The 19965-nt window shown below is 51.8% G+C and overlaps 1 protein-coding gene and 1 pseudogene across 1 annotated transcript in view; both read right to left on the minus strand.

Annotated features, from left to right (window-relative positions):
* The window catches only part of RIPOR1 (RHO family interacting cell polarization regulator 1), a 160197-nt gene extending 159894 nt beyond the window's left edge, over positions 1-303 (minus strand). Inside the window, exon 1 of the mRNA XM_043495283.1 lies at positions 164-303. The gene's annotated coding sequence lies outside the window, so the exon portion shown is untranslated. The remainder of the gene's footprint in view (positions 1-163) is intronic.
* On the minus strand, positions 38-19643 carry LOC119841295 (annotated as a pseudogene).
* Between the last annotated feature and the right edge of the window lie 322 nt (positions 19644-19965).

The following is a 19965-nucleotide window of genomic DNA, read 5'->3' on the forward strand; positions in this document are numbered from 1 at the left end:
GTTAAAGGCACAGCACATAAAACCAAGAGCCCCACAGCTACATCCTGCAAGGTCCCACCCACTGGTACTGCCTTTGGACACTGCCCAGCTGGAATAGCAGGGCGCGTGAGCAGGGGATACCATTGCCCCTGGGATCCGGGCTCGGGGTAGGAGGGGGCCGTACCTTGCTGCAGCTCCAGGAGATGGCTGGCACGGAGAATGTCTCAGGGACTCTCTCAATGGATCCCATAAAAGAGGAAATGTTGACAATGGCAGCCTTGCTGCAGCTCAGCCCGTTCTGGCTACTTCCCTGGGCAGCCTTCTTCAGCAAGGGCAGGAACGCCTGGCGGGAAGAGGGTCCCACGGGCTCTGGGTGGAGCTAGTGCCCCTTCACTCCGGGAGCAAGCTCCATCCAACACTGTCCCAGGCAGCCCTGGGGGAAGCACAGACCAGAAAAGGAGGGCTTTCAATTAGCCCCAAATTTCTGGGCTCTTTCTCCCACCAGAGCAACTGTCCCTCGAGAGCGCTCCCAAGCCCTGTGCTAGGTGAACGCATGAAGCGGGAGCACAGGACGAAACACAGAGTTCTGGGCTCAATCCTTGGCTTTGTCACTGACTTACATGACCCTGGGCACATCCAATATGCCTTCCTGTGCCTCAGTTTCCCCTTGGGAACACAGGCACCTGCATAAAGTACTTTTGACAACCAGGGCTGCATTAACCTTTTGTGGGCCACCGCCAAACATATTTGTGGACCCCCATGTGGTTGTTATGGGCCCCTTCTGAGTGTGGGCCTGGTGCAATGACACCATAGTATACCCGGTACTGCTGGGATGGGGATGAAGACCTTTATTTAAACAAAATAAGATATTTAAAGCCACAGTTGATTGAGATGTGCACTCATCCCATAGAGAACAAACTGGGTTAACATGAATATACCCAGAATACTCTTGAATGTGATTTATTTGTGTGGGGGGCAGGGGTTGTGGTTTGTTAGTTTTGTCTTTTATGTTTAAACACTCAGGGCCTGCTTGGGGCCCTGAACACACGTGCTTAACTAGCACATTTATGAGCCATATTAAGCCCAGATGCAGCTGTCAGTGGAGTTGCACCTGCATCTCCCCACCACCACCACCACCACCACCTCCTCGTCCTCCTCCTCCTCCACCCAAAGTTATGTTTCATAAATACATTTTTTGAAAGCTGGATTTTCTACTTTGGTATAATAATGTTTACAAAACTTTTTAAAATGTTAGTTTTTAGCCTATATCTCCCTTTGTAGCCATGAGGGATGTAGTAAGATGAGGACCTGAAATATAAACCCTCTTGGTATCAGAGGCCTGAACCAAAGGAATGGTCAAGACTTTGCTAACATAAAGCAAAGTTAAACTGTGAGCCAGAGGCAGACTTGTTGCTTTGAACCAACATGTACCAAGAGAGAGGCAGCACCCGAACACACCCCCCTTCAACCCAGACTCTCCCCTCCCTCCCTCCCTCCGCCCCCTTCAGCCCAGACTCTCCCCTCCCTCCCTCCCTCCCTCTGCCCCCTTCAGCCCAGACCCTCCCCTCCCTCCCTCCCTCCCTCTGCCCCCTTCAGCCCAGACCCTCCCCTCCCTCCCTCCCTCCCTCTGCCCCCCTTCAGCCCAGACTCTCCCCTCCCTCCCTCCCTCTGCCCCCTTCAGCCCAGACTCTCCCCTCCCTCCCTCCCTCTGCCCCCTTCAGCCCAGACTCTCCCCTCCCTCCCTCCCTCTGCCCCCCTTCAGCCCAGACTCTCCCCTCCCTCCCTCCCTCCGCCCCCCTTCAGCCCAGACTCTCCCCTCCCTCCCTCCCTCTGCCCCCCTTCAGCCCAGACTCTCCCCTCCCTCCCTCCGCCCCCTTCAGCCCAGACTCTCCCCTCCCTCCCTCCCTCTGCCCCCCTTCAGCCCAGACTCTCCCCTCCCTCCCTCCCTCCCTCTGCCCCCCTTCAGCCCAGACCCTCCCCTCCCTCCCTCCGCCCCCTTCAGCCCAGACCCTCCCCTCCCTCCGCCCCCTTCAGCCCAGACCCTCCCCTCCCTCCCTCCCTCTGCCCCCCTTCAGCCCAGACTCTCCCCTCCCTGGGGCCCCCACCCTACTTCTCCTGCCCCCCCACCGAGTCACCGCCAGCTCCCCCGTCGCACCCTGACTCGCCCGCGGGGGGAGGGGTCCGCCCATTCCCACTGACCGGCCCCGCTGCCATCGGGCCCGGGGGCCACAGACCCCAGGCGGGTGCGCGGCCGCTCCCGCGCCACCCTCTTCGCCCCGGGGTCGCGGCGGACGCGGGGCATTCTGGGACTTGTAGTGCGGGTGGCCGAGCGGCCCCTGGGCCCCGGCGGAACGCCCTGGCCTGCGAACTACAACTCCCAGCCCGCTTCGATCCCGCTCCCCGGCTTCTCTTCCGGTCCCTGCCCGGGCGCCCCCGGCGGCGGTTCGAAGCTCTGCGCTGCCTGCGGGCGGGGAGCAAAGCGAGCTGTTCTCCTCGGCGCCAGCCAGGGGCGGCCGGGCTCGTCTCGCTGGCTGCGCGGGGGCCCGGCCGCCCCGAGCGGGGTCCGGGCGCGTGGAGCGCGCGAGGCCGCGAGCACGCGCGCGGCTCCGCCATGCCCAGCACCGCGGGCGGCGGACGCGAGGAGCGGCCGAGACACGCCGATCGCCGCGCGGCCGGCAGCCAGCGGCCGCTCCAGCGCGCTCCCTGGTGGCCAGATGGAGTGCTGCAGCCGCTTTGCCTCAGTTTCCCTCTCGCGTCCTTTGGCCTGTGCCAGCCAGATACGTGACCCGATCCTTCGGCTCAGCCACATTCAAGTGTCTGACTCCTTCTGGGGCCACCGAGTCTTTTATCAAGTGCCACAGAAATCCAGAGACCCCTGGCCCAGGAGGCTCGCCCCCGGCCCCTCCCCTGCTGTTCCCCCTCTCCTGCAGCCTCAGCGCGCCGCGCCACCGGCGCAAGGCTCTGGGCAGCCAGGCAGCGCGGTTGCAGAGCCGCGGCCTGACCCGGTGCTCTGGGCAGCACGGCTGCAGCGCCACCAGCCACCGGTGCTCCAGGCAGCGCAGTAAGGGGGCAGGGGAGTTGGGGGGTGGTGATCAGGGGGCGGGAGGGGTGGATGGGGGCGGGGCGGTCAGAGGGCTGGGAACAGGTGGGTTGGATGAGGCGGGGGTCCCAGGCTGCAAGTTAGGAATGAGAGGGAGGGTTGGATGGGGCGTCAGGGGGCAGTCAGGGGTGAGGGGTCCAGGGGTAGTCAGGGGACAGGGAGCAGGGGGTGGTGGATGGGGTAGGAGTCCCGGGGGGGGCCGTCAGGGAACGGGGGGGTTGGATGGGGCAGGAGTCCCTGGGGAGCTGTCAGGGGGTGAGAAGCAGGGGGGTTGGATAGGAGGCGTTTGGGGAGACACAGCCTTACTTAAAGCATTAGAGATGTAAAGCATGAACTGTTTTTTCTTCCTTTCTGTACCTTTAGTAAAACATTAAAACAATGCTTTAAGACGTGCCATGGTACTAAGGCGGCTGAGGTCTCTGTTTACCAAACCTGGTTTAATGTTGGACAGTGACTGGGTGATATTAACTGCTGTGGCCCATATATGCCACCTAAATTAGTACAACGGGGCCATTGTCATCCAAATGTGTAAGCCAACTAATTGCCTCTTGCTACCCAGGTTTATGACTCTCAGTAATGTGCAGGAACTAGTGGATGGCTTTGCAGCACTAGACTGCTGAATTGCAGTGGGACGATAGATAGCACAGCTCCTGACTACTGTCCAGGCTGCCTGTGTATGACTTCATGAGCCAGGGCATTAAGGGGTAGGCTGAGTCCCCAAGGATAACTATAGGCATTTCAACATCCCCAACGGTTATTTTCTGGTCTGGGAGGTTTTTCGTAGGAGTGGGTGGGTGAGATTGTGGCCTGCATTATGCAGGAGGTCGGACTAGATGATCAGAATGGTCCCTTCTGACCTTAGTATCTATGAACCTATGAATCTAAATCTTCTGTCCAAACAGAGCTCAGCTGGCCACCCCCTCCATTGCAGCTAAGCCTTAGCTAGAATGCAGCAACCTCCCCTCTTTCCTCAGGGGCCTGGCCTTCACTTGACCAGATAGTAAGTGTGAAAAATTGGGATGGGGTGGGAGGTAATTGGCACCAATATAAGAAAAAGCCCCAAATATCGGGTCACCCTAGCCTCACTCCCCACACAGTCTAGGGCCGACACCGTTCTCTGACTTCCCAGGGCTCAGGCAGGTGCCATCCCTCAGCAGCACCTGAGTCTCCCTCCAACTCCAGGCTCCCCTCAGGAGCCGCTTCCCTGCATCTCTGCCTTCATGGAGGCATGAGCACCCAGCTCTCCCCCCGTCCCAGAGGCCTGCCCTCTGCTCTGTTAATGCCCCCTGAGTCCCCTGCTCTGTTAATGCCCCCAGGTGCATTCGGGGAGGTGACCACCCGTCTCCAGATCCCATGGACACGGCTGATATCTCCAGCCAGAAGCTCAGCTCAGCCCTCCCCTTCTTCCAGACCCTCCTGTCCACCCCAGACGACTCCTGCCTTACACCTGCTCTCTGGAAGTACAGCAGCATCCTGGCCACTGCAGCCTTACCTGGCCCACCAACATTGGCCCAACCACATTGGTCTTGTAGGCACCCAGCATCTCTTCGGAATCCACTGTTGCCAGAGACACGTTGGAGAAAATGCCAGCGTTATTTATTACCAGGTTCAGGCCCAAGCCATCCAGCTGCTCCTCAACCCTTTAGGCTGCTTCCTTGATGCTTGCTGGATTCATGGCGTCTGTGAAGAGGGTGGAGGGGCTGTGAGGTTAGGGCTACAAACAGCCCCTTCCTTATGTTACAGACTATGAGATCTTCGGGGGTGAGGTCGCACTCCAGAGTGTTCGCCTCACTACCTCACTCGAGGCACTTCAGTCCCCAAGCAACGGCTGCTCAGACAAGCATCTCCAGAGAGACCCTGAGTGTCTGTCCACGCAGTCTGCAGCAGTGAGCCTGGATTGACAGACTGGGGCTAGCTGGTCTCGCGCCAGCATTCCCAAACCAGCTGTGCAGACAGTGCTCTGAATTCGTGGCTCAGATGGGAGCTGGGGCTCTGAACCTGAGGAGGGGGGCTGGGAGCTTATACACAGGCAGCAAAGATTCCACATCACTTTGGTGTGGGGGAGACCCTGTCCCTTCTTTGCAGTTACCCTCATGCGTCCCGTGCTGGAGAAATAGCCGGGGGCAGTTCCAATCTGTGCAGATCCCCAGAGGTGCCAGGATGGAGCGGGAGGGTTAGACAAACCCAGCTAGTAATGCACCAGAGCAGCACCGGCTCTTCGTTTCACCATTTCTGCACTTAGCCTTTCTGGAAGCAAGATCTCTCCCAGCCGTGAATGGGGCTGGGAAGGCTGGCAGGACACCAGAGAAGGAGAGCAGAAGGAGAAGATGAGGGGATGCCAAGAAACAAGTCTGGGTCCTAGATAAACCCAGCACCTGGCGGTGACCTTGGGCTCTACCTCACAGACACACTATCCTTGCCACCTCCTTGCAGGCACCAGATGGTGCTCTGCTGCCAGGAGAAATAAATGCAGCACATAGGCTGGCACACCACAGCCTGTCTGGTACCAATGAGCGCTCTGAGGGCCATAAAACCAGCACTGTGCAGGAGTCACTACACCCGGATCTGGGATCCCCTGGGTACCTCCTGGTGTAAATGCATGGTGCCTCAGGCCTGGTCTGCACTGTGACCTCACAATCGGGGTGACCACGCTGTTCAGCCACCGCATGCGCGACTCAGTTCTACCAGCCAAGCCTCTGGTGTGGACAGCGCTATGTGGGCAGGGTGCCTCCCACAGACACAGCACGGGCCGCTCGTGGAGGTGGAGTAACCATGCTGACGGGAGACGCTCTCCCGGTGGGGCAGCAACGTCCTCACTGAAGTTATACAGTGGCACAGCCATGGGCGGTGGGTGGAGCCCCCCTTTGGGAAGAGTAGGCCCCCTGGCCTCACTCCTTCTGTTCGCCCCATCCCGGAGAAGTCCTGAGCCCCCCTCCCTCTATGGATGGAGCCCCACCATTCCTGGAGAAACCCTGAGCCCCTCTGCTGCAGGCTGGAGCCCTGAGCCCCCCTCTGCCCTCCCATGGCCGGAAGTGGACCGTGCCGGCCAGAGCCCCCCCAGCTATACCATGCCTCCCCTCCTGAGACCCCAAGCCACCCCGCGGGAAAAGCTCGTGTCTCTTCCCAAAGAACCTGAGCTTTTTATATGACCCATGCAGATTCCAGGGTGGCTGATGAGATCCCGGACCTGAGTGGCAGATGGGTTTCAGGAAGCTGGGCAAAGCTGACTTTGCAGCAGTGCACAGAGAGCTGAGAAACACAGAAGTGGCTTTGGGGGTTGGCAGCTGAACATGGGCACTGCTTTCAGGGAGTCTAGTGCACAGGCCCAGAAGAGGGACAGAGAGAAGGGGAACAGCCAGTCCCATAGCTGGAGGGCCCTCTGGAGTGCTCTGCCTCCAGACTTGCAGGGAATCGTTCGTAGGCAGAGCACGTACCTAGCTTCACCATCACCAGGTTCGGATATTTGGAAACCAGATTCCGCAGCTCCTAAAAAAGAGAAACATGGAGAACAATGGAAAGCTGCTGCAGAAGGCAGAAGTAAGGACCGGGCTATGGCCCCAAAGCCACATACAAACTGAGGGCCAGAGTCTGTCTCCATAGAGTAGTGCAGTGCTGCCCAACTGCTCCAACTGATTTCAGGAAGAAGCGTATCATAGAAGATCAGGGTTGGAAGAGACCTCAGGTCATCTAGTCCAACCCCCTGCTCAAAGCAGGACCAACCCCCAACTAAATCATCCCAGCCAGGGCTTTGTCAAGCCAGGCCTTAAAAACCTCTAAGGAAGGAGATTCCATCACCTCCCTAGGTAACCCATTCCAGTGCTTCACCACCCTCCTAGTGAAACAGTGTTTCCTAATATCCAACCTAGACCCTCCCCCACTGCACTGTAGCATATCTGTGTCCATGAGGGACTGTACTCGCACATGTGCACGAACAAACACGCTTACTTTCCCTATTTGCTTCATTGTCACACCAGCTTGGACAAGCTTGGTGAGAAAGGCGGGGAGTCAGTCCCAGAGTTAGGGGTTGGGTCACAGGAGCAATATTTACAGTAACATGCAAAACTGAGCTTGAGCAGACTCCCGCTGAAGTCCATGGGAGTCTCTCCATTGACTTTAATGGGAGTTGGCTCAGGCTGCTAGACACTGGGACAAATCGGGAGAACAGGGAGATTCCCACAGTCACCCCATATTCAGTCACACACAAAAAGCTCTATGCTGAAAGAACATTATGGTTGCAAAGTCATGCACTCCACAGTTAGGCCATGCTGGCATGTTGAGGACTGTCCCAGTTAGAAAATGGTAAGTGATGCATTTCTTACTTACTAAATGGGCAAGTTTTTACTTGTGATTTGTGTCACGCTCTACTTGGATGGCAATTCAAGTGAACGTAAACTGTGCAAAACCAGCATTTTTTGGTATTCGTTAAAATAAAACCACTTTAAATGTGCTGGATACATAAGAAAAATCATTTATCAAAAATGTTTTACATTTAAAACTGATTTATTAAAACAAAGCAAGTATCAGTAGTTAGTGATCTGAACTGATGGTTTCTGGTACCATGTTCCACAAGATTTTAGGACTAGCAGATCTCATCCTCTCAAACCCAGAAGAGGAAAACAAGCTTTTTAGTTTTTCCAGCTCCCAAGTTGCTTCTTAACTTAGAAAGAACTTGTCATTGAACTTTAAGGAGTGTGGCAAGGCACCTTCTTGGTCTCACCAGCCTCAGCTCTTTTTAGCCTTTGTGAGATGGGCTTGGGTAAAATAAGCAAACAGTCCTGTGGCACCTTATAGACTAACAACGTTTTGGAGCATAAGCTTTCGTGGGTGAATACCCACTTCGTCGGATGCATGCAGTGGAAATTTCCAGAGGCAGGTATAAATGTGCAAGCAAGAATCAGGCTAGGGATAATGAGGTTAGGTCAATCAGGGAGGATGAGGCCCTCTTCTAGCAGTTGAGGTCTGAACACCAAGGGAGGAGAAACTGCTTTTGTAGTTGGCTAGCCAGTCACAGTCTTTGTTTAATCCCGAGCTGATGGTGTCAAATTTTCAAATGAACTGAAGCTCAGCAGTTTCTCTTTGAAGTCTGGTCCTGAAGGTTGTTTGCTGCGGAATGGCTACCTTTAAATCTGCTATTGTGTGTCCAGGGAGGTTGAAGTGTTCTCCTACAGGTTTTTGTATATTGCCATTCCTAATATCTGATTTGTGTCCATTTATCCTTTTACATAGGGACTGTCCAGTTTGGCCGATGTACATAGCAGAGGGGCATTGCTGGCACGATTGCATAGATTACATTGGTGGACGTGCAGGTGAATGAACCGGTGATGGTGTGGCTGATCTGGTTAGGTCCTGTGATGGTGTCTCTGGTGTAGATATGTGGGCAGAGTTGGCATCGAGGTTTGTTGCATGGATTGGTTCCTGAATTAGAGTTACTATGGTGCGGTGTGTCGTTGCTGGTGAGAATATGCTTCAGATTGGCGGGTTGTCTGTGGGCGAGGACTGGCCTGCCTCCCAAGGCCTGTGAAAGTGAATGATCGTTGTCCAGGATGGGTTGTAGATCACTGATGATGCATTGGAGAGGTTTTAGCTGAGGACTGTATGTGAAGGCCAGTGGAGTTCTTTTGGTTTCTTTCTTGGGCTTGTCTTGCAGCAGGAGGCTTCTGGGTACACGTCTGGCTCTGTTGATCTGTTTCCTTATTTCCTTGTGCGGGTATCATAGTTTTGAGAATGCTTGGTGAAGATCTTGTAGGTGTTGGTCTCTGTCTGAAGGATTGGAGCAAATGTCGTTGTACCTCAGTGCTTGGCTGTAGATAATGGATCGTGTGGTGTGTCTGGGATGAAAGCTGGAAACATAAAGGAAGGCATAGCGGTCGGTGGGTTTTTGGTATAGGGTGGTATTAACGTGACCGTCATATATTTGCACCGTGGTGTCTAGGAAGTGGACCTCCCATGTAGATTGGTGCAGGCTGAAGTTGATGGTGGGGTGGAAGCTATTGAAATCATGGTGGAATTCTTCCAGGGTTTCCTTCCCATGGGTCTAGATGATGAAGATGTCATCAGTGTAGCATAGGCAGAGAAGGGGCATGAGTGGACGAGAGCTGAGGAAGCATTGTTCCAGGTCAGCCATAAAAATGTTGGCATATTGTGGGGCCATAGCAGTGCCACTGATCTGGAGGTATATATTGTCACCAAATTTGAAATAATTGTGCGTGAGAATAAAGTCACAGAGCTCAGCAACCAGTTGTGCTGTGGCACCATCAGGGATACTGTTCCTGACAGCTTGTATTCCATCTGTGTGTGGGATGTTTGTGCAGAGAGCCTCTATATCCATGGTGGCTAGGATGGTGTTTTCTGGAAGATCACCAATCCATTGTAGTTTTCTCGAGAAATCAGTGGTGTCACAGAGATAGCTGGGAGTGCTGGTGGTGTAGGGTCTGAGTAGAGAGTCCACAAATCTGGACAGTCCTTCAGTGAGAGTGCCAATGCCCAAGATGATGGGGCATCCAGGATTTCTGGTTTTGTGGATCTTGGGTAGTAGATAGAATAACCCCGGTCAGGGCTCTAAGGGTATGTTGATTTGTTCCTGTGTTCGTGTAGGGAGTGTCCTGAGTAGATGGTGCAGTTTTTTGTGTATTCCTCAGTGGGATCTGAGGAAAGTGGCCTGTAGAATTTGGTATTGGAGAGTTGTGTGGCAGCCTCCTTTTGGTAGTCAGACCTGTTCATAATGACAACAGCACCTCCTTTATCAGCCTCTTTGATTATAATGTCAGGGATGTTTCTGAGGCTGTGGATGGCATTGCGTTCTGCATGACTTAGGTTATGAGGCAAGCGATGTTGTTTTTCCACAATTTCTGCCTGTGCCCGTCGGCGGAAGCATTGTATTTATAGGTCCAGACTGCCAATTCGACCCTCAGGAGGAGTCCATGTGGAGTTCTTCTTCTTGTGCTGTTGGTGGGAGGGTATCTGTGTATCAGTGCGCTGTTCAGTGTTATCTTGAAAGTATTCTTTGAGTCGGAGATGGCAAAAGTAGGCTTCCAGATCACCGCAGAACTGTATCATGTTTGTGGGGGTGGCGGGGCAGAAAGAGAGTCCTTGAGATAGGACAGACTCTTCTGCCGGGCTGAGTGTGTAGCTGGATAGATTGATGATATTGCTGGGTGAGTTAGGGGTACCACTGTTGAGGCCCCATGTGGCAGGAAGGATTTTAGACAGCTTACAGTCCTTTTTCCTTTGTAGAGAGGTGAAGTGTGTAACGTAGATCTCCTGTCTTATTTTAGTAAAGTCCGTTTGTTATGGAAGGTTGGTTATTTATGAGAGTCTCCAGGTGGGAGAGCTCTTTTTTGATGTTTTCCTGTTTGCTGTATAGGATGCTTATCAGGTGGTTCCTCAGTTTCTTTGATAGCGTGTGGCATAATCCCTCACTGTGGTCTGTGCAGTATGTACTATGGGTAAAACAGTTCCTCTTGGCTGCACAGGGGCAGTCCGTCCTTCTCTCAGCCAGTCTCTTGGGCTTGTTTTTCTCCCTTAAGGGAAGAAATGCAACTTCTGAGGCTTGCTGTCTTGCTGCTCCTCGCCTGCTGGCAGCTTGACTCCTTCTCTCTCTCTCTCCTTCTCCCAACAGGGGAGGGTTTAAAAAGGTCTCAGGCAGGCCTTAGTTGGCAACATCTGATCCTAATTGACCTCAGGTAACTCCCTCTCAGCTGATCCTAATCTCTTATAACCCTCTTCACAGCTGAACCTGATTGACCTGTAGTCACCCCTCAGCAGTGATAGGGAAGAGGGCCTTTTAACCTTCTGGGACTATTTTCTCTCCCTCCCCCCCCCCCCCCCCGCCACCTTGCAGCTGTCTGTCCTGAGTTTATCACATATCCCCCCCAACACTACGGGGTTGGGCTACTTGGGTCGGCAAACAGTGCACCCTTGACAGGCCATCAGTGTTGCCATGTTTGATTCCAGACCTATATTGTACTCTGAAGTGGAAGGGTTACAGCAACAGGAACCACTTTGTTAATCTTGTGTTTCTTTCGTTTTGGTGCATCCTCTTCAGAGGGGTATGGTCCGAGACGAGGGTAAATCTCCATCCGAGTAGGTAGTAGCATAGGCTTTCTACAGCCCACTTTACTGCCAGGCATTCCTTCTCTACTGCAGCATATTTACGTTCCCTGGGCAGGAGTTTCCTACTGAGGAACAGGACTGGGTGTTCTTCTTCTCCAACCATTTGTGAAAAAATTGCTCCCAACCCAACCTCAGAAACATTGGTTTGCAAGATAAACTCTTTCTCCCAGTCTGGAGCTACCAGCACTGGGTCGCTGCAGAGGGCAGTATGCAGATCTGAAAAAGCCTCCTCAGCTGTGCTGGTCCATCTTACTATGCCTGGGCCATGGGCTTTTGTTAGGTCTGTTAACGGGCATGCCCTGGTAGCAAAGTAGGGGATGAACCACCTATAGTATCCAACTAGTCCCAGGAATGCTCTGACCTGTTTCTTCTGGACTGGTTGGGGCCAATTCTGTATTGCTTCTAACTTGTTCAGTTGGGGCTTCACCATGCCCCTCCCCACTATATACCCGAGGTATTTGGCTTCTGCTAGCCCAATTGCGCATTTGGAGGGATTTGCAGTCAGCCCCGCCTTCCTCAGGGTCTCCAGGACTGCTTCCACCTTCTCCAAGTGCGTCTCCCAGTCTGGGCTCTGTATAATGATGTCATTGAGATAGGCAGCTGCATACTTGCCATGTGGACACAACAGCTCGTCCGTGAGTCGTTGGAAAGTTGTGGGAGCCCCATGTAAACCAAAAGTGAGGACAGTGTACTGATATAGTCCCTCTGGTGTTGAAAAGGCCGTCTTCTCTTTGTTGGCCTTGGCCAGGGGGATTTGCCAATAACCCTGGGTCAGGTCAAGGGTGGACAAAAATTGTGCTTTCCCCAATTGTTCAATTTGCGAATCTATCCGGGACATAGGGTACGCATCAAATTGGGACACTTCATTCAGTTTCTAGAAGTTGTTGCAGAACCTCATATTGCTATCAGGCTTAGTTACTAGGACAACTGGACTTTACCATTGGCTATGAGACTGTTCAATGACTCCTAACTTCAGCATTTTCCTGACTTCTGTCTTGATCTCGTCTCTTTTCGCCTCTGGGATCCAGTATGGCTTGACATTCACCTTCACTCCAGGCTCTGTGAGGATGTGATGGTGAACCTCAGAAGTCCTGTCTGGCTTTTCCAAGAATACGTCCTGGTTGCATTTGATCATGTTGATCACTTCAGTTCGTTGGTCGGGGTCAATTCTGGGGATATTCCCACTTGGCCGTGCCAGTTGCTTTTGGGGGGTGGCGACCCTAGAGTGACCACATGAGCTTCTCTGTCTTGCCAAGGTTTCAACAGATTTATATTATAGATCTGTTCCAGCTTCTGGTGACCAGACTGTCGGACCTTACAGTCGACCTCTCCAATGGCTTCTATTATCTCATGTGGCCCCTGCCACCTGGCCAGGAGCTTGCTCTCTGCTGTGGGTACCAGCACCATTACCTGATCTCCCACCTGGAATTTTCAGATCATCGCTCGGTGATTGTAGTATGTCTGTTGGGCCCCTTGTGCCCTCTCCATGTGTTCCCGCACTATGGGGGCGACTTGGGCTATCCTGTTTTTCTTCTGCAACACATGCTCGATGATGTTTCTCCCTGGGTTTGGCTGTTCTTCCCAACCCTCTTTGATAATGTCCAGTATGCCACGGGGGTGGCGACCATATAACAGCTCAAATGGGGAAAACCCAGTTGAAATCCGAGGAACCTCCCTTATAGCAAATATTAGGTATGGCAGCAGGGTGTCCCAGTTCTTCCCATCCCGACTCACCACCTTCCGTATCATGTTCTTTAATGTTCTATTAAAGCGTTCGACGAGGCCATTGGTCTGCGGATGATAGACTGATGTTCTTATGGTCCATATGTGGAACATTGCACACAGATCCTTCATTAATTTAGACACAAAGAGGGTTCCTTGATCCATCAGGATCTCTTTGGGTATCCCTACTCTAGAAAAAATTTGGATTAATTCCTTAGCTATGGTCTTGGACATGATGTTTCGGGGGGATGGCCTCGGGGTATCGGGTGGCATAATTTAACACAACCTATATGTGCTGATGACCCTGGGCTGACTTCTCCAGGGGGCCTACTAGGTCCATAGCTATTCGCTTGAATGAGACTTCAATAATTGACAAAGGTACCAAAAGGGCCCTCAAGTGTGATTGGGGGCCATGTAATTGGCATTCAGGACAGGACGCACAATATCGTTGGACTGCCGCATAAATTCCAGTCCAAAAGAACCTCTGCAGAATTCGATCGAGGATTTTATCTACCCCTAGATGCCCCCCAAACAAATGGCTGTGGGCTAGTTCCAGCACGCCCCTTTGATGCTTCTGCGGTACTAAGAGCTGTTCCATGACTTGCTCTTGGACCCAGACTACTCTGTATAGCAGATCCCCCTACATCATATATTACGGCCCTGGGCCCTTGACTCTCCCTTCCACAGGGACTCCATTCACCTCAATTACTTCTTTGCAAATATTGTTATATATCGGATCATTGGCCTGATCATGCCCAAAATTCTCCAGTGAAGGTCCAATTTGCCCAAACTCAGGGGGATCTATTTCCGTCTCCCTCTTGGGGGTCCCCCCGGGGAACTGGGTCCAGATGCTGGTTCGTTGACCCCCTGCATAGTCCCCTTGTCTGTTGGGCCAACTCTTTCCCCTACGAGCATAGGTTTCTGGTTCTGGGCCAAGATTCTCGTTCCCCTCTTCTTATCTGCCCTCCTTTCTCACCAAGTCTTCCTGGGCTTTCCAGGAGGAGAGAACAAATCCTGGGCAAATTCATGGAAGACCAGGGGGTTGCTAACTATTGTGGTCATCCCATTGCTTTCAGGGTTATTACCTTCTTCTGACTCCTCTCTGGGGAGTAGGCTGCCAAACCCCGGGAAGTCTAGTCCTATGAGGACTGGATAGGGGAATTTCGGGACTACCCCCACCGTCAGTTTAGTGGGGTTTCCCAGGATTTCTATTTTTACTGGGATGGTCAGGTAGTAATTGACATCCTGACGAACACAGGATATTCCTGTGCGCTTGGCCCAGGATAGTTGGTCTTGCCCAACCAGCTTTCCCGAGACTAGCGTGATTGCACTTTCCGAGTCCACTAATGCAGTTGTCTCTATGCTGTTCATTTTAACTGGTCTAGTATACCTGTGAGGAACCATCATAATCCCTACTATATTTATGAGCATGGTCCTCCTAGATTGCCCAGGTCACATCGCTCTTCTAGGTTCGGGCATTGGGCAGCTATATGCCCTATTTTCCCACATGCATAACATCTGTACCCTGGTCGGGGCAGCCCCATATTTTCTGGGCTGTTGGGCCTTACCCTCTGAGTCTTTCTCCCCCAGTCTCCAAGTCTCTCTGCAATCTCCGGCTGCTCTTCAGCCTCTTTCGCCCCTCCATAGTTCTGTTGGGGGCTACGGCAACTCAGGCCCTCGGTGCAGAGACTTGCCTCCTATTCTGGCATCTTCCTTTCCTGATGGTCCGCGAAAGTTCTTGGGCTGCTAGGTGTCTCTCTACGAAGGCGAGTAGCTCGTCATAGGAGGAGGGATCATTTTGACTGACCCACCCTCGTATGTCTGGTGGTAGCCCTCTCATGTACCTGTCCAAAACTAGGATTTGCATAATTTTCTCCAGACCATGGGTCTCAGGGTGCAGCCACTTCCGGGCTAGGTGGATCAGGTCAACCAGCTGGGACCTCGGTGCTTTGCTGTCCCAGTATTTCCACTTGTGGAACTGCTGGGCCCTTATAGCTGTCGTCACACCAGGACCTCGCCAAGATTTCCACCTTCAGCTGGGGTGGTAGCTGCTTCTGTTGTCATGTCAAAATATGCCTTCTGTGCCTCCCCACACAGAAAAGGAGCAAGGATACTGGCACACTGGTCTTGGAGCCAGGCCTCTTGTGGGGCCGTTCTCTCGAACGTGAGGAGATATGCCTCTACGTCGTTGTCCATCGTCATCTTCTGTAAGTAGCTGCTTGCCCGCAGGGGCCGGGTCCCATGGGGGCCGTGTGTCAGGATGGTCAGAGCCTTTAGCTGGTTCACAACCTCACGCAGGATGGCTCGATCCTGGGCCGCCTGGCTCATCAGTAATTGATTCGTCTCCTGCTGTATTCATACTGACTCCTGCTGGGTAGCCATCTGAACCCTGGTAGTCTCTTGTTGGGCCACGGTGGCCTTCACCAACGCCTTCACTACATCCTCTATTTCTTTTTTGTTGTTGTTGGGGGTGATTTACCCTGGCCTGAGATTGTTCGCCACAAAGTCTCGCTCACACATCCCACTCCTGACACCACGTTTGGCAAGACACCACCTCAATCTAACCAGCCTCAGCTGTTTTTACCCTTGGTGAGACGGGCTTGGGGAAAACAGTCCCTCTTAGCTGCACAGGGGAAGTCCGTCCTTCTCTCAGCCAGTCTCTTGGGCTTAAAAGAAAAGGAGTACTTGTGGCACCTTAGAGACTAACAAATTTATTTGAGCATAAGCTTTCGTGAGCTACAGCTCACTTCATCAGATGCATTCGGTACATTTGTTAGTCTCTAAGGTGCCACAAGTATCCTTTTCTTTTTTGCGAATACAGACTAACACGGCTACTACTCTGAAATCTCTTGGGCTTGTTTTCTCCCTTAATGGAGGGAATGCAGCCTCTGAGGCTCGCTGTCTTGCTGCTCCTTGCCTGCTGGCAGCTTGACTCCTTCTCTCTCTCTCCTTCTGCCAACAGGGGAGGGTTTAAAAATGTCTCAGGCAGGCCTTATTGGCATCATCTGATCCTAATTGACCTCAGGTAACTCCCTCTCAGCTGATCCTAATTGATCCCTGATAACCCTCTTCACAGCTGAACCTGATTGACTTGTAGTCACCCCTCCCCAGTTGGTTAGGAAGGAGGGCCTTTTAACCTTCTAGGACTGTTTTCTACCCACTCCCACTCCCTTGCAGCTGTCTGTCCTGAGTTTATCACAGGAATTAAATAACTGATATGAAGAAGATATTCTTTGCACCAGCTGAAGAGGCTACTGCTGTCAAAAGCTGGGTTACCATTTCATAAGAACATAAGAATGGTCTGACCCAGTATGGCCGAAAGTCCATCTAGCTCAGTATTCTGTCTTCTGACAGTGGCCAATGCCAGGTGCCCCAGAAGGAATGAACAGAACAGGGAATCATCAAGTGATCCACTTCAGCAAACTCTGGTTCCTGGTTCCTAGACAGTGACTTTCCCAATTCAGCAGTTTGACTTGCTTTAAATCTTGGAAGCAAAGCAGGGCTGGTGAATATTATTTTTTCTATTTAATTTAAATGATTTTAATAGATTATAATAAATTTAGGCCTTAAATTTACAACAGGTTTATTTTTAAAAATTGAACCTGTTTTTAATTTAAATTCGGGTTGTCAAGCGATTAAAAAAATTGATCGCAATTAATCATGTGATTAAAAAAATGAAACGCAAATATTTTTGCGATTAATCGCACTGTTAAACAATAATAGAATACCATTTATTTAAAAATCTTTGGATGTTTTCTACATTTTCAAATATATTGATTTCAATTACAACACAGAATACAAAGTGCACTTTATATTTATTTCTGATTACAAATATTTGCACTGTAAAAAACAAAAGAAATAGTATTTTTCAGTTCACCTAATACAAGTACTGTAGTGCAATCTCTTTACCATGAAAGTTGAACTTATAGATGTCGAATTATGTACAAAAATAACTCATTCAAAAATAAAACAATGTAAAACTTTAGAGTCTACAAGTCCTCTCAGTCCTACTTCTTCTTCAGTCAATCACTAAGGCAAACAAATTTGTTTACATTAATGGGAGATAATGCTGCCCATTTCTGGTTTACACCTGAAAGTGAGAACAGGTGTTCACATGGCACTGTTGTAGCTGGTGTCGCAAGATATTTAAGATTCATATGTCCCTTTAGGCTTCAACCACCGTTCCAGAGTACCTATGTCCATGCTGATGACGGGTTCTGCTCGATAACGATCTAAAGCAGAGCGGACCGATGCACATTCATTTTCATCCTCTTTTGAGTCGGATGCCACCAGCAGAAGGTTGATTTTCTTTTTTGGTGGTTTCGGTTCTGTAATTTCCACATTGGAGTATTGCTCTTTTAAGACTTCTGAAAGCATGCTCCAAATCTCGTCCCTTCCAGATTTTGAAGGCACTTCTGATTCTTAAACCTTGGGTCGAGTGCTGTAGCTATCTTTTAAAATATCACACTGGTACCTTCTTTACGTTTTGTCAACTATGCAGTGAACTTGTTCTTAAAACGAACAACATGCTGGGTCATCATCTGAGACTCCCATAACATGAAATAGATAGCAGAATGTGGGTAAAACAGAGAGGAAGACATATGATTCTCCCCAAGGAGTTCAGTCACAAATTTAATTAATGCATTATTTATTTTAATGAGCATCATCAGCATGAAAACATTTCCTCTGGGATGGTGGTTCAAGCATGAAGGGACATATGAATCTTTAGCTCATCTGGAACTTAAATGTCTTGTGATGCCAGCTACAACAGTGCCATAAATGCCTGTTCTCACTTTCAGGAGCCAGCCGCCTCCTCCCACTCCCCACAGACCTCTCCCTGCTGCATCCCTCCTTGCTTGCTTGCCCCCACAGGAGGCGGGGTGAGGCGGGACGCAGTGAGCACCTCTGGAGATGGGGGATGCAGTGGAGGAGAGGAGAAACTCTCCAGCCAATAGCAGCAGGCGTTGGTTGGGGTCCTTGGGGAAGAGGCGGAGTGGGGAGCGGAAGGGGCAGGGCCACCACAGCCCAGCTGTCCGGCGGCAGGTGCGCCAGGGAAGGCTCAGCCTTGCCTATTATACCCGCTGCCCATGCCCTGGTGCACATGTACGAAGGTGCGTCAGATTGCAGCCCCCTTCCGGCTCCTCCAGAGCCTCTCACTCAGGCTGTGGCTCCCCCCAGCTCCTGATCTATGCACCCCCCATTCGTGGCCCACGAAGTCTCAGGACTGCCTTGTCAGCTTCCTGAGGCACTGGGCAAGATGGCCATCCAGCGCTCCAGGGATGAAGCCGGATGGGGGGGGCTTTTTGACTGTGGGGACCATTTCTAGTCCCTTGCGCTCCTGTCTCCGGGCAGAGTTCCGCTGGGCCGTGTCCACTAACTCCTTGGACACCTTTGAGGAGCGGTGGGTGCCATCCAGCGTTCTAGGCTTAGTGTCCAACTCTCATCCCTGATGCTTTACCTCTGACCTCACCACGCTCCTCTTTTTTTCCTTTGTTGTCCCCAGAAATCAATTGTAGCCTGTGATGGGTGGTTCCTCCCCCTTACTCGAGGGGGAGGCCTAGCCTGCTACTTCACCCTGCTCCAACCCTAGAGCAGGTGCCTCCTGAACATGGAGGGGTCCTGTGCAAAGAGGGAGTCTGCACTAATGTAATTAAATACAGTACTGTAATGCCTGTGCAAGGGGGCCAAGTTAAGGCTGCACGGGGCACCCATCATTCCGGCACTTCCTAACTTGGGAGCACTTGATTTTCAACACAATTAGCCACAGCTGCTACCCAAAGCTCACTGGGCCAGCTTCTCTACGGCCTTGCACGGGTGGGTGTGCTCATTCACAGCTGTGCAAAGGCTCCCTAAGCAGACTGGTTGCCTTTGACCCTCACTTTGCACAGCTGCAAAGGCCAGACTGGCTCAGTGCCTTATGTAGCTAGAGGCCAATGGCAAATCTCTTGCCTGCGGGGTGAGTTTCCTGAGTGGTTAGATGCAGGATTTTTGCTCAGGCCCCTCTCAGTGACCCCAGCTGATCTGTAGTTCAGCACAGGCTGGCAGAGATTGGTGCATTGCTCTGTGCTGACCCAGACATGGCTGCAAGGACCTTTACTATCAGAAAGCAGCAGTTCATTCCAGGGATGCAGGCCAGCTAAGCAGCCTCTCCAGCTTTCCTTATGAACACAAATACAAGCCCAACAGCAGTGCTCCGATGAAACTGGCTCTGGTTATGTAGCAGCAAGCAGAGAGTGTTGGAGCAGTGCCAATAACAAAGCCAGATGTTATGGCAGGGGTAGGCAACCTATGGCACACATGCGGATTTTCAGTGGCATTCACACTGCCTGGGCCTGGCCACAGGACTGGGGGGCTCTGCATTTTAATTTAATTTTAAATGAAGCTTCTTAAACATTTTAAAAACCTTATTTACTTGACATACAACAATAGTTTGGTTATATATTATAGACTTATAGAAAGAGACCTTTGAAAAAACGTTAACATGCATCACTGGCGCGCGAAACCTTAAAGTAGAGTGAATAAATGAAGACTCGGCACCCCACTTCTGAAAGGTTGCCGACCCCTGTGTTATGATAATTCCTGACCTGTCCTCGTGTTCCCTCTGGGTCACGGCAGGTGGCAAAACCCACTGTGGTGGGTTTGATTTCCCCAGCAGCTGCTTCACCAGCTCCAGCCCAATTCCCCGATTGGAGCCAGTCAGCAGAATGCTGCAGAGGTTGAGCCCCGCCATGCTCCCCCAGCTGCCACAGGCCCTGCTCTGTCGGCGTGTGCTCAGGAATTAGGCCCCCGAGTTCCCTCCTACTCGCCCTTTGTGTATTTCCCCTTGTGGTTGCAGCTGCACTGTCCTTGGTGATTTCATCTGGACTTTCCGGTATCTTCCAGTCAGGCCAGAGCAGCACAGGAGTGAACACATTGTTAGAGGGAGGCACATTTTCTCTGACAGGCAAATCAACTCCTATTTATCCTAGAGTGAAGCAGTCCAAGTGTCTTGCTTTCTAAAAGGTAGGTAATGAGGGCTTGTTACATTTCTTCTGGCTGAAGAAATGAATTGC

The sequence above is a fragment of the Dermochelys coriacea genome, chromosome 12, assembly GCF_009764565.3.
Source record: "Dermochelys coriacea isolate rDerCor1 chromosome 12, rDerCor1.pri.v4, whole genome shotgun sequence".
NCBI classification, from domain to species: Eukaryota; Metazoa; Chordata; order Testudines; family Dermochelyidae; genus Dermochelys; species Dermochelys coriacea.